Source organism: Rattus norvegicus, chromosome 6, assembly GCF_021556685.1.
Source record: "Rattus norvegicus strain SHRSP/BbbUtx chromosome 6, alternate assembly SHRSP_T2T, whole genome shotgun sequence".
In the NCBI taxonomy this organism is placed as follows: domain Eukaryota; kingdom Metazoa; phylum Chordata; class Mammalia; order Rodentia; family Muridae; genus Rattus; species Rattus norvegicus.
Genome location: NC_141539.1, coordinates 40,582,562 through 40,598,278, shown reverse-complemented (window position 1 = coordinate 40,598,278; position 15,717 = coordinate 40,582,562). Strand labels below are relative to the sequence as shown.

General features: G+C 39.8%; 1 protein-coding gene across 1 annotated transcript in view; it reads right to left on the bottom strand.

Annotated features, from left to right (window-relative positions):
* The window catches only part of Rad51ap2 (RAD51 associated protein 2), a 448,185-nt gene that overhangs the window by 274,628 nt on the left and 157,840 nt on the right, over positions 1-15,717 (bottom strand). The window lies entirely within an intron of this gene.

The following is a 15,717-nucleotide window of genomic DNA, read 5'->3' as shown; positions in this document are numbered from 1 at the left end:
ACTCTGGCTAGCTATTGGGGTGACCCTGTTGCTAGCCATTCCCTAAAATCTCATGCCTCTTTGGCACAAGCCAGGATACACATTCTCTACTTGATTCGATGCATAACCAAACACAGAGGACCAACACTTTACCTCTGAGCTGACATTTTCACTTTGAGGTTGCAAACAATGGATAATATCTTCCCTGGCACTCTAAGCAGTCTGTGAATCCCAGTCAGCTGTAACATATATGCATAGCTCAGTTCCCTATTGGTACACGAAGGGTCCCTGGTTCCACTGCACCTGTGCACATTTTCCTGGCTTCCAAACAACCTTGCACAGATGATCATGTAAACAGTAAGGGATTGCCAGCTCTCTGAGCTGAGCTAATAGATTTGCTGCAATGCAGCATTCAGCCTGCTTATTCTCTAGGAAAGGCTGCTCTGCAGTCAGTGATGCAGAGGGAGTGGCCAAGAAGCTGCAAAAAGAGCCAAGCAGATGGCTGCAACCCAGTCAGCATATAATGGAGACGTATTGACAATGTTAGTCAAGGAGAGAGGGATGGTAAAAAAGCAAACATGCTTTGCTTGGTGGCGTTTTTCCCCTTTTTCTATACGGTCTGTTGTTACCTGGAACCATGTTTATTTGGTTACTCCCTAATTTAGAGAGCTGGAATCATATATCCCATGTTACTGACCTGCCTGAGGCTCCCAAAATAAAGATAGCTGAGAAAAAAAATAGAATCAAACTTAGCTGAAAGAATTTACTTTCCTATCAGTCTCTGGATGCTATTCCTCTGGCCCTACTCTACCTCCTAGTAACTCATTTGATGCTTCAATTTCTCTCTGTTCCCTTACTTAGAATAATTAAAGTCTGTCTTCACAGAAGGCTTCCATCCATGGTCAAGTTCCTTGAGGTCCATACTTTCTCAACTCAACTCTATCCCCGGAGAATGAAGCTCATGTCAGGACCAGTTGCTTAGCACAGGACTTGAGTTGCTAGCCCACAGAAGAGAACTCTTCCCTGTGTCAGCCAGGTTGTGTTTGACCATATCTAGAGTGCTCATTCCAAACTCTTAGGGACTGTCATTGTATCTCATTTGCCAGAGATAAGACACGGAAGGCCCTTCTTCTCAGATCAGCATAACGCCTGGCTATTTAATAGGCATCTTGGGAATGTGATGATTTTTTTCTCCTGTCAGTTCTTGGTCATCTGAATTTTCTTTCTCTCTCTTTTAGCTCTGCAGATCTATTGGACACATATAATAAGGTCAAATCCAGTTAACCACAGGGACCTCAGAGTGACAATTTGTCATAAACCAGAACTAAACTGACAGTTGAATGTATTCTGGGACCCAGGAGCATAGAGGGACATCTGTAAAGGTCCTTGGTGAAGTCTCAGAGGTGATAAGGACAACAAAGAGCAAGACTCAAAGCTGTATAATCCAGGCTGAAGTTGTGTGTGGCACACACTAATAGTAATTTACACTAAAATAACTTGATACAGCTTTTCAATAAAGTAGATATGAACCTACAGGCAGAGAGAGGTCAGCACAGAACCAGGCTGTGAACTTAAACTTGGCTCATACAGTTATTACAAGAACAATGGAAAATGAACTGTGGCAGTCGTGGGGAAGGTGTACATGCTAAGGTTTGGCAAATTTATCGCACGTTGACTAATGCAAAATTAAGATTAAAACGGGATCTGCAGACATGATTGTCATTTGGGTGAAATACTGAGAGGTAGGTTAAATGTTGCATAGAATGGGCCAAGTATTAAGAATTTTGACCTACAAAATTCAGGGGAATCTGCCTTTCCCAACCTTGGAAATTCAGTTGTTAGTTTGATTGGAAACTGCTGAAGCAGCTCACAATTCTGAACAGCATTAACAACTGTAACCGTGTATCTGCAAGATTCTCCCACATCCGTCTACCCTAACCCAAACAAACCCACTCCTGAAGACAGAAATCCCAGCAGCTCTGAGCACTATTATACATCCTTAGCTCCCAGCACAGGACTCAGTGACCAGCTTGATGAATGAATGAGTAGATCATAAAGTGAGCACAGAACTTCCACACTGCTACACAGTAATAAAGTATTGTTATTTGTTTGTGACTGTGCTAAATTAGGCATCCATTCATACTGGAGGTCTGTCAAGCCTGTCTTATTTGAAAATAACTATTTTGTGAGTTCATTTTCCTCCACACCTCCCCATTTCCCCTTTCTTCAGGTAATTTCATATATTTTTTCATTTTTTAATTTTAGATAAATGACAGCTTCAAGATATGTAACAAACCTCACCAGCTTACAGTAATGACAGCTGATCCTACTATGGAATACAGGGCGTTCAAGGGCAGGCATTACTTCTCCAAAAACATGAGTAAGTTTCTGAACTTGGAAAGGTAGAGAAAATGTTCCCCATGTTTGTAGGGCATAACCAATTGTAAGGGTGGAAGAGAAAAGTCATTCTCAGTCTCAAGACAAGTTTGTATGGGAATGAGTCCACTTGGGATTGTGAATGTATACCTTAAGTCGGCTTCTTCTAGTTTTCCCCTGAGCTCTCTGCTGGACATTCTGAAATAGTCTGTGCTAGGGCCTGGGTACTTTTTCTCTCGATGTAGGCACTAAAGGCCAAGGGAATGTTAATTCAGCTTCTTCCTCCTCCATGCTCAATCTGTACATTGTGCTCTGAAGAGGTCTCAGGAGAGATATCACCAACCACATCCCCAGATCTAACTGGTTATGGGCTCTACATTCTGCCCCTTCCAGAAGCAAGGCTGTACATCTGCCCTGGTGTTTGCCTTTCAGGGGTTTTTTTTCCTTTTTTTTTTCTTTTTTGCATCTTTTATTGGATATTTTCTTTATCTGCATTTCAAATATTATGCCCTTTTCCAGGTTCTTCTGCAGAAACTCCCATCCTATCCCACAACCCCTACCTCCAGGAGGCTACTACCCCATCAACCCACCTACTCCCTCCCGCTTCCCTGCCCTGGCATTCCCCTATATCGTGGCCTCAGGCCTTCACAGAACCAAGGGCCTCTCCTCCCATTAATGCCCAACGAGCCCCATCCTCTGCTACATATGCAGCTGGAGCCATGGGTCACTGCATGTATACTCTTTGTCTGGTGATATAGTCCCTGGGAGCTATGGGGTGGCTGGTTGGTTAATATAGTTGTTCTTCCTATGGGGTTGCAAACCCCCTCAGTTACCTCAGTCCTTTCTCTAACTCCTTCATTTGGGGACCTGTTCTCAGTCCAATGGTTGGCTGCAAACATCAACCTCTGTATTTGTCAGGTTCTGGTAGAGCCTCTCAGGAGACAATTATAACAGGCTCCTATCAGCATGTACCTATTGGCATCCCCAATAGAGACTGGGTTTGGTGAATGCATGCAGAATGGATCCCCATGTGTGACCGGCCGTCTCTGGATAGCCTTTCCTTCAGTCTCTGCTCTAAACGTTGTCTCCATATTTCCTTCTGTGAGTATTTTGTTCCCCCTTCTAAGAAGGAATGAAGCATCCACATTTTGGTCTTTCTTCTTCTTGAGCTTTCATGTGGTCTATAAATTGCATCTTGGTTATTCTGAGCTTTTGGGATAATATCCACTCATCAGTGAGTGCATATATTTAGAGTGTGTGTTCTTTTGTGATTGGGTTACCTCACTCAGGATGATATTTTCTAGTTCCATCCATTTACCTATGAATTTCATGAAGTCATTGTTTTTAATAACTTAGTAGTACTCCATTGTGTAAATGTACCACATTTTCTGTATCCATTCCTCTGCTGAGGGACTTTCCAGCTTCTGGCTATTATAAATAAGGCTGCTGGGGGGAGGGGGATTTTGCCCGGAAACCGGGAAAGGGAATAACACTTGAAATGTATATAAGAAATACTCAAGTTAATAAAAAAATGTTTTAAAAAAAATAAATAAATAAGGCTGCTATGAACATAGTGGGGCGTGTGTCTATATTATATGTTGGAGCAGATTTTGGGTATTTGCATAGGTCTGCAGGTAGTACTGTGTCCAATTTTCTGAGGAACTCCCAGACTGATTTCCACAGAGGTTGTACCAGCTTGCAATCCCACCAACACTGGAGGAGTGTTCCTCTTTCTCCACATCCTTGCCAGCATCTGCTGTCACCTGAGTTTTTTATCTTAGCTATTCTGACTGGTGCGAGGTGGGATCTCAGGGTTGTTTTGATTTGCATTTCTCTGATGATTAAGGTTGTTGAACATTTCTTTAGGTACTTTGCAGCCATTCAATATTCCTCAGTTGAGAACTCTGTTTAGCTCTGTAGCCCAATTTTTAATAGGGTTATCTGATTCTCTGGAGTCTAACTTCTTGAGTTCTTTGTATATATTGGATAGTAGCTCTCTATCAGATGTAGGATTGGTAAAGATCTTTTCCCAAGCTACTCCCAGCAAGACTAAACATGACATCAATGACTACATAAACCTAACTACCAAGACTCTCTTGTTTTGTAGTTCAGAACATTGAGGCAGCCCTAAAGGTATTAACAGCACACTAATGTAGCCAAGATCCTAAGAACTTGAAGCCCATCTTAGAGTTTGCTTAGGGCTTGCTTTTCTACGGGTTTCCTTTTCCTCCCCCTCAAAAGCACTTTCTCGGGGGCTGGGGATTTAGCTCAGTGGTAGAGCGCTTACCTAGGAAGCGCAAGGCCCTGGGTTCAGTCCCCAGCTCTGAAAAAAAGAACCAAAAAAAAAAAAGAAAAAAGAAAAAGAAAAAAGCACTTTCTCAGTACTTCCTACCTCAACTCTATTTCTGTTCTCCTCCTCTTGTGGTGTCCATATCCTTTCAATGCTTGCAATCTCACAAGCAGATTGTTCTCCACATCAGTACAAAGTTGTCCTTGCTGGAAAGCCAGGTCAGTCACACCCTGCTATGACTGAACCTGATTGTTTCTCTAGCCTCAGTCATACTTCCTTTACCCCAAAAGTCTGGATGCTCCTTTGATGTCCTGCAGGGCCTTACTTCACTTCTTGTGTGGTTATATTTATCCATTCAAAATTTTTTTCCTCCAGCCCTTGGGAAAGTGAGCCCCATACCTCACCTAGGCAGATCAGGAGAGTTGGAGGGCTAAATAACTCAGCTTCCACCCAGGTCCAGGGTTTTGAGTTAGCCCATAACAGCATCTATCCCACCCATAAACTACTGAATCACAGAGTCAGTGCTGTAGATCTAAAGCTGCAGGGTCTAATGAAACAGGGCAGCAACAGGATATCCAAAGGAGTCCCAGTGAAGATCCAGCATTGATAGTGTAACAGAACCCAGAGGCCTCTAACCAGACCAGTGATTCATTGCAATGAACATTTGCAAGTAAATATGTCTGGGCAAAACGCTCTACTGTGGACACATTGTGACACACTACAGCTTCCAGGGCAGGATGGTTTTATTTGTTGCTGTCTTTTGGTGATTTTAGTTTTATTTTTTGTTTCCTTGAGGAGGAGGGAGGTTGCAAGGACTGAGGGTAGATATGAAGGGTCAACAAGATCTGTGGGATTGTGGTACATGATGTGAAAAATTACAAAAATAAAAAAATTAAAAGACAAAATAGAAAACATTTCTCTACATCCTGATGAATCCATCCATAACAAGAAGCTTCTGTCTTTCTGTCTCTGTCTGTGTGTCTGTCTCTTTGTCTATGACTCCTTCTCCTTCTCTGTATCCCACTGTCTCATTTGCTCCACCTCAGAGTAAGACATGAAAGACTAAACTTGCAACAATAGAGCCAGCTTTTTGCTTTTTTGGAAACAAGCGTGCTATGGAATGAGTCGCCCTGTCCCATGTGGATACAGTCACTGTGTAGCTAAGAGTGCAACTCTAATTCAGGGCATTGAAGCCAAATGCTCACTGAAATCTATCCTAGCTTCTGTAGCCTTCGATCTAGCCTTTATGTACTAGGAAAAATTGCAAACTATAGCCCTAGGTACATTCTACTCAGCACCTTCGTTTAGGTCTGAATCTTGGGCAGTAAGGAAATCTCAGCATGGATAAGTAAGTCTTGATTTCTCCCTTCTGATTATCACAAGTTGTCTATTCACTCTAGCATGGACTTACTGGAGATGAGGATGATGAGCATAGTTTTCATATCCCCCAAAACTTTTGAGTGGAGCAGGTGCCAATCCATTTCTACGCAAAGGAATATTTGTTGGGAAATACTGATACCACCTAAGTAATTTTCTTTAAATGTTTTTGCCATAATTCTGCCACACATAGAGATCTGTAACCAAGGAAACATCTTTCTCATTCTAGCTAAAACAAAGCCTTTCAGCTTTTTGAATCTCCTCTAAGAAATTCTTTGTCATATTTCTGATCCTCTTTTTAACTACTAGAATTTTTGTTATAATGCACAAACAGGGGCTTTCATAAGTAATTGTGATAGCTAAGGGTCCTGGTAGCTCAAATCACTCTTCCCTCCATCTTTTTATGCATAGTAACACATGCTGGCTTATAGACACAATGTCACCTAAAGCTGACAGAGTTTAGAGCTAATATTTTCCAACATCTCTATCCTAGAGTTGGGTTTCTTTCAAGCCCAAAGAGATCACTGGCTTCTGTTACATGTTTCACTGGACCATCCTCCTGTTTTAAGATCCTGGATTTGAGGGGTTTGGAATTTAGCTCAGTGGTAGACCACTAGCCTAGCAAGCACAAGGCCCTGGGTTCAGTCCTCAGCTAAAAAAAAAAAAATCCTGGATTTGTAGCCTCTTTGCACCCTGTTATCCAAACCTAGGCTCATATGCTATTTGTTTGAGGCATTGTCCATCAAATGTAATTTTTCTCAGTACTGCCCCTTCTGAGAATCTGGCCCTCTTCTCCACACAATCCTCATAGTCACATATTACCCAATTTCATGTAATTATCCCAGGGCTTTGTGTACCCATGTTAGATATGTCAGCAGTCTTTAGTAGCACTTTCTTTACTAATAATTAAATTTTCTCAGTTTCCCATTGAACTATTTTTTCATATCCATTCTAGTTTCTAACTTTAACCAGTCTCATGACATTCGGTGTCTACCAGAGCTGGTGGCAAGCCTATTGTGTATAATATTGTATAATATTATTAAGCAAGAGGGAAAAAGAAATCTCTTAAGTGCTCCAGACTAACCCAATCCTCCCCTCTTATTTTATAAACAAAAATACGGGGGGTTGGGAATTTAGCTCAGTGGTAGAGCTCCTGCCTAGCAAACGCAAGGCCCTGGGTTCGATCCCCAGCTCCAAAAAAAAAAAAAAAAAAAAAAAAAAACGAAGACAGAGAGGCTAAAATTTTTTGCCCAAGTTAACATAAAGCAGCCCTGGAATTAAACTTCAAGTCTCCTGACAACCAATCTCATACAGCAGTATTTTTAAAGAAATGGATAAATAATACACCAACAGCTGGTATCGATTTACCATTATTATATAAGACAGAGCTGCCAAAACTGAAACAGATTTTTCACAAACCAACGCCTCAGTTCCAAGGTATTTGCAAATTGAAGATTGATTTTTGGCAGTTCTTATGACATGCATATTAAACTATAACACATAACAAGGCTGAGTGTTGTTCTATCTCAGGAGACCAACAATTCAGTCTTTTAACAGTAGATGGTTGCAATCAGAAAAATTCTAGAAGCACCTAGTGCCTTATCTTCCACTACAGATAAAAACAACAGTTATAGAATTTAAAGCAGAATCTTGCCATACTGTTAAAGAACTACTATGGTCCTAAATAAATAACATCAGTTTGATTTCATAAAAGATATGGTATGACTGTGAAAATCCAAATCCCTAAACTGCAGTCAGATGCAATTAGTTCACAAGAAATAAATCAAATCTTCTCTCCATCATAATGTAGCCATGTAAATTGAAAAGGAGTTTTTTTATAGTGAAAAGACAAATGTCCTAAAATGTTCTGTCTTCGCATTGAAAATTATAAGGTTCAGAGCTGGGAAAAGGCTCATCCAGAAAACTTGCCCTATATGTAAGAGAGTGGAAGCTCTGACTGTCAGAACTCAGGTAAACACTGAAGGCACGGCATCTCTCCTGTGATCCAAAACTCTCAAGAGGCTGAGGCAACAGATCCTGGGAACAAGATGAGTCACTGGGTTGATGCTTCTTAGTCAGCTCTGAGTTCAAGTGAGTCTCCAGTGCAACAGATAAGATGGAGATTGAAAACAGAAATGCTAATGTCAACCTCAAGCCTGCACATAGGTGCCTGAAGTGTATGTACACCTGCACATAACCATGTGTCCACACACACAGAAACACATACATGTTTGAAGGCACGCCACATGTACATATACATACAAAAATTTACAATGATCATAGACTTACAAATTTTAAATTTATTCTTGCCTTGATGTAAGACAAGAAGTGCCCTTCAAGTTAAAAATAAAGTACATTAAAAATATGCCATATTCTTATTGCTACTAAGAAACCACGAACAGGTATCAGCTCAACTCTGCTTCCATCAAACTGTCTCAAGGCCCACATATTTGTCAAAATTTACTTCATGAATCTCACAGTGATCATCTTTCAACTTCCATGCATAACTGTCTTTGCCATATTAAGGGACATAGACCAAGAGGACACTGACACATACTGTCCATGAATCAATTCAAATTCAAATGCAGCCATCTGATTCCTGAAAGTCACTGTAGACTATTCTGCCCCGGTTCCCTGTCTTTCTGAATTGGTTGATGGTGACAACTCTGCTGTGTGGTGACTGGGAACTGATATTTTGTCCACACTTGGGGACAGCATGAGTGGCTGAATGAAATGAGCAGTAGTTTATCAGTTTGATGCTTGGAATGTAACAAGCTCTGGTCATGCTTACAGAAGATTTTGGCACACAACTTGTCCCCTCTTCAACATAGAACAGCAAGATATTTTTTCTATGTGGTCTGTTAATGGGTAAATGTAAAGGTAGTTGAGGGCTCTATTAAAAGTATTGGACATATTAATGCAGAAAACATTTGCTTTAAAGGCTGATACATGAGGTTTGTAAGTTCAAGGGCAGCCTGGGTAAATTAGTGACTCAAAAATAAAGAGCTGGGAATTTAATTCATTCATAAAGTATGAATATACTAGTATGTATATGGCTCTGGTTTCAGTCCCCACTGTGAATGAATGAATGAATGAATGAATGAATGAACAAAAATGGGTGAGAATGGTGATAATTCCCATTACAGGTGCTTGTTAGATTGGTCTCCTCCTTGCTAGTGTTTCCTTTACTGCATAGTTTCAGCTACTGATAGGGCAAGTGTATGGCTACCCATTCTATCAATGAGAACTTGCATAGTTTCCTTTCACCTGGTGATAACAAAGACGCGGCATTTCTGTCCTAGGAATATGGCCTCTAGGCTGTAGGTCATTTAATCCTGTATCGTTACGAACTATTCAGAGTCCTACCAGATGCTGTGATAGTTTGTTCCACTAAACACATCATATTCTACAACAGTATTCAGGTTATTCAAGGACAAGATGTTTAGTTGGCTTTATTAGAAAGCGGGGGAGGTGTCAAGATTTCTTTGGCATATACATCACTTTCCTCAGCTTATCAAGTGACCTGAAAAGCTTGCGACTCTAGAAAGGCTTCTCATGAAAGTAGATGCCCACCGAAGAAGACCATGACAGATGTTGCTGTGGCAGAGGTTCTAAACCTGAGGGACTTGACCCTTTTTAAGGTCGAACAACTCTTTCACAGGAGTCACCAACTGCATATCAGATTATAATTCATAACAGTAGCAAAGTTACAGTTATGAAGTTGCAATGAAATAATTTTCTGGTTAGGAGTTACAACCACATGAGGTATTAAAGGGCTACAACGTTAGGAAGGCAGAGAACCACTGCACTATGGCCACTACAGCAAAAGTCCCTTCAGTTTGGAAGAACAATCATGCATCCTTAAGCAAGTAAGGATGTTAGGAGAAATAATTCCTTCTAGTTACTCAGTTTGTAGGACTCTGAACTAGCAACCACAAGAACACTGGACCTCCTTCCTCAAAACTTGCAGTCCCCTCCCTCAATGAGATGGTGGATTGTTGTCACAAGATACAAAATCAACACAAATGTTGAAAATACCTCCCATGCTCACACCTGAGTTACACATTAAACAGGGACCTCATCAAAGCAGCTCATTTATTTTTTAAGCTTGTTTTATCTTCAGTCAATTAGTTGCTTACATCAGAGAACATGAGATTTGCTGCTTAGCATTCTGCTGAGACTACAGAATTATCTTCACTCAGAAAATTGTAGCTCTCTTGTCTCCAACCTGAGCTTTCTGTCCTGAGACTGGGGCTTCCTGGAGCTGCACTGTACCTTTAAAAAGTCATCAGATTCTGCTCCTCAGAGAGGAGAATGAATGTTACCAGATACCCTTTGGTGGGTTTTAAAAAGCACATGCTTTCTTCTTAAAATTAAACTAAAAACCAAAACCCAATTTCATAACATTATGACAATTCTTGTGAAGCCCTATTAAATATGAAGGTACAGGGCAGGAATTAATGGCAATTGCCGTTTAATTGCATCGAGTCCAGTTTCACTGCAAAACATGGTCTGCAAAAATCACATTCCCAGCATGGGGAAATGTTCAAACAGGCCACCATTTGCAGCTGGATAATGCAATGAGAGCAATTTTAAGTGAGCACTGCAGCCTCCATGGGCTTCTTAATAATCCTGGTGCTTGTCCATTTGTGTTTTAATATGAAGATATTTTGCTTAGATGGCACAATACTGAGAAAATTAATAAACTCCCTAGACTGTGTGTTTTAGCATTGGCATACTAGTAATACATAAAACAATCATGAGACATAGAAGATGTATAAGCCCATGTGTGAAACCTGCTAACTTTCTGGATGAATAATTATGAGAATGTAACATGGCTTCCCTGGGTTGGTATATGCTTTAAACGAGATCATGCATTCCCAATGTTTGCTGTAGTATCAGATATGAAACTAAGCTTTTGGCAATCAGTGCCTGCCATGATTATCTTCTGCAGTTTCTTCACTACTAAAGCTGCCTTAAACAATGTCTCTAAACAGTTCAACATGAAGTAGAAATGAAGAAAAGATTCTGCATAGAGGGGAGACTCCATGCACCCATCACCGTGGTGACTGGCATGTACTTTCTCTTGCTTAATTCCCTGGAGATATCTAATAGTTCTTTTTTTAGCTGGTGATCAGTCTTATAGACTAAAAAGACTCAGCAATGCTGAGGAGGCTTTAAAATCCCTGAGAAGGAGGAGTTCGGAGCCTTGAAAAACCAGGAACCGATAACGTAAGTAAGCCAGCTGCTGGGGAAAGACTACAGAAAAGCAAAAGAGTAATTCATGCTATGCAGAGCAGTAACAAGCATGTGTAGCAAGACCAGTAAAAGTAACTAGACCCTTTCCTGATGCTCATCACCTGCTTTCACAGAAGGTAACCTTTCTCCCAGTGTGGGTTCTATAAAAAGGGCTGGGGAATGAATGTTCCATCACCGCATAATGACTTTCTGTCTGAGCCGATGGATGGTCAAAGAGCAAAGTCTATACTAGAATCAAGTCTATTTTCAGTGATAAAACTAGGTGAGTTCCCAAAAGTTCCACCTATTTTTCTGGAGAGAAAACAGACTTGGATATATTCTTCCCCGGCTCAGATGCAGGCTGAGAAATCCACACTTTGCTAGGCTGGCTACAGTGACCAATATGTACAGAGTTTTCTCTTTCCAAGTAAATAATAGTAACCTCTACAAAGTACTTATTAAACCCGGCACAAAGCCCCTTAAGGAAACTATAATTTGAATCTGAGCTGACACAGTCTTACTAACTATCAGCTTCCCTAAACCTCTGCTGGAATTCTGCATTCTCATCTAATGTCAGGAAATATGAGTTCTGTTCAAGTTCCTCTGGGCCCAGAGAAGACAGGAAGGAGCCACACCATCACGTGGCCTCCAGAATTTAAACAACTCCATTTCATATCTCCATCTCCCTCACTAAGCATCCTGTACAGGAGCCTGCAGGCATTTTTCTGCTCTGCTGCAGTCATGACCTTGATTTTCTACTCTTTGGATAGCTGTGGTATTACCGTCAGCAAGTTCTGTGCATTTAGACACTTATAAAGGGATTGTTTTACCTGAGGGACTCACTCCTCCTAATACTGGCAAGGGACTTAAATCTGGGTTGTGATTAATAATGACTTAACTGGTGGTTTGGCATGTTATATTTCATCTCCAGATGACAAAGTGACCAACCAAAGTCCCTGCGCATCTTCTAGCAGTAGGATGAGAAGACAGGAGGCCAGATCTCTCCGGGTCAAGTTAAACAGTATTAAGTAAAAAATGGAAAGAAATTAGGTCTTTGGGAGATTAAGTTCCTATTCACAAAGTCACAGTGCCAGCCACCAAAAAGAATAGCATATAGAAATAATACATGTGGAAGTTTGCAGCACACACAAGGAGATTTTTGGCACACTGTTTTCCTTTGAAGCTTCAGAATAGGCACATTAGTGAAGCGGGACTAACTTGTTTTACTTACTGATTGAGGATCCTTCAAAAGGCTTAGAAAATGGTTACAACTTCCTTACTTTGTGCAGTTTTTTTTAACACAGCAAATGCATTTGATCATCCTTGCTTCACATGACCGGGAACCAGGAAATAGACTGTGCCTGAACTGCGTAGAATTTTCCAGGTTGGTACTATTAAATGCCTACTGAAGCTACAGCAGACTCCAGACTCTCCTTTCTTGATAAATTCAGAAATTTACTCCCTGGGCTCTGAGAGCATGTTTGGGATAAGTTCTGAGTTGGAAAGTGTCCAAGGAGTTCAATTAAAAAAAAAAAAGCCTGGAGTCCTGGGAATAGTTAATAGCAAGGGCTAACTTCAACCTGGCCTTCTGTAGAATTGCTGAATTTCCCGGTAAGTTACCTCCCACTGGTGCAATAAAAGTCCTCTGACTCAACTCCCAAAGCTTTCATGCACATTACATCCATGGGCTAAGAGAACATTAAGGTCTTCCAAAATAATGACTGTGATAGCAAACTGAAGAAATCTAAGACATTGATAAAGATCAATGAGTAAAACTGTTTGACCACGCCATGTGAACAAAGCATTCGGTAACAAGAAACATGGGAGAGAAGAATCCCTGTCCTTGTGTGTCTCTGGGGCCTGCCTTAGATAATAGACACATACATCATGCAAAAGCTTGTGCTTTATAACAAAAAAATTCAAATGGTGTGATCTGAGAAAGGCAAAGCATAAAAGACACAAGGATATTAATCAAATCATACATGAAAGAGAAGAAAAATGAAACATAGGAAACAAGAGGGAGCACAGTGCAATGCTGGGGTGTTAAGATAGCATGGTGCTCCCTAGAGGCAGTGTGGGGTATGCTGCCAGTTTTTACTTTGACAATGTAAATGATGTTAAAAGAACAGACCTGAGAAGTCTAGAATGCTACATTATTCTACAAGACCCACCACATACCCACTATACTCAATGAGAAGAGCTAAGAGTAAGGAAAACCTACCATTTTCAATAGAAACAAATCAGTAAACAAAACACACCAGTAAATGTTTAACACCCATTGAGCAAACTAATATAACATTCCTGACGCATACATTAGTAAACATGTACACATAAAAATCCAGAACAATACTTCTATTTTTTTCATTAAGAGCTAAAAAGCTAATTTATCACTAATTTTACTAGCAAATTTTATCAGAACACTGTTCATGAGATTTAAGAGCAATTAGTCACTCCATGAAGAAAGGATTTCTTTCTGGTAGGTGATAGATCTAGGGATATTATAGCAGGACTGGGGAAATGGAGACACACAGGAAGCACAGTAGGATAAGTCATCTCGCTTTCTCCATTTTGCAAAGTCCAAAGTCTCCTGCTGAGGGAACAGCCCCATCCATTCTCAAGATGGATCTGTCCACATCAATGAACACAATCGAAATAATCTCCTACAGAGGCCCATCTCCCAGGTGATCCTCAATTCTGTCAAGTTGATAATTAACACTAACCATCACAGCCTTTCAAAGTAGAGACATCTGATAGGGCAATGGATTAACAGACAAATCAATGGCATAGAATTAAATGTCCACAATGGGGCCAGTTGCATATTGAAGCTCAGGGCTGTTAACAAGCAACATTTTAATCTAGTAGATGAAAAAAATCATCAAATAAATGATACTGCAGAAATGGATATTTATCAGAGAATATTTTTCACAGTGCCAGTTGACAAGATACTCAAACATAAAACTGAAAGCAACCAAATACAAAAAGAAATCATGGGTAATTTCTCTGTAAACCACAGAAAGAACAAACTTTAAAAAGAAAGCCAGAAAGAAAACTATTAAAATATATGATAAACATTTTGAATATTGTGGCAGAAATAAAGTATAAGCTAAGTACAGACACAAATGAGCAAATGAAAAGAACATTTAAGTAAGAGAACATGGTTTATGTCCCTGGAATAATTGATTACCTATTATCAATTCTTTTCAATAATCTATGAGAAATTAGCCAAAGATATGAGGAGACAGAACAGAAAAGATAATGTAAGTTACCCTTACGATAAAAATGTTCAGTCATTCAGAGTGAGATCTGGAGGTTAAAATCACAGAAATTTTATTCCCACTTACCAAACAATCAAGATTCTTAAGGTTTAGTAAGAATATATTTGATTGTTCAGGCCACGAGGAACTAAACTCATATTTTTCTGGAGAAATGCTAAATGGGCTGTTAATGGGCAAAATTAAGCAGCATCTAGTATAATTATGACAACTCTCTTGAATCAGCAGTTTAATCAAATTTTACAATAAACCCATAATCCCCACCCCAGAAAAAGGATAAATTTATACTGGTATTAGTTGTCTCATTTTGAATAGCAATAGACTAAAAACCCAAATGTTCAGTCAACAGAAGGCTAATTAAATTAACTACAACACATTGGAATGCTCAATTCCTACTAGTAATAAAAACTGATGAGAGTTATCTCTGATGTGGCTTTGTTATTATTGAGTCCTACAAATGTTTCACAAAACTGTAAACCAAAACATTCAATGAATAAGAAAAATCTTGAGAGTTGAAAACGGAGAGATTATGTTGAGTGACTTGAAAAACTTAGTATCTTGATACTTCATTCCTAAAACAATATTTTCTAACAATAAAACAGGAATGTAAAGAAATCCTAACTGGATTTGGTGCTTATATGATGTAATATTGACATCATTATTTTGTAATATGTATGTAAGACAAATGGCCAATCACATTGGTATTGAGACTAAAATTTCTGTTCTGGGAAACTAGAGGTATAACTGTAGAATCAAGGAAGTTAAATAAAAACCCTATGTTACTAGTTTCATTTGCAATAGTACTATAAATCATGTTGTTGGGTTTTTCCTTGTAATGTGCATTTTCTACCTCTGCCTCCTAAGAAAACCTAAAAGGAACAATCAAGTCATTATTATTTGCACCATGATTCCCTCTACTGCCTCGATGCTGCATTTCCTGACACAATAAACAATAAGAACTGGAAGCTTGAGGCCTACCATATTAAATGCGCTTGCTACAGCTCCGAGCATCAAGAAAGTTATCAAAATGGGCTAAAGCTAGGTGAAAAGATGGTAAGGAAGAGCTGCTAGTTTATTTTCAAAGTAAAAGTACTGAGTCGGCTTAGGTTCACCTACAATCAAGCACCAATGGCCACCATCAAGTTAGTTAGCCGCACCAAACTTTGTCTAGCTACCTACTCCCAC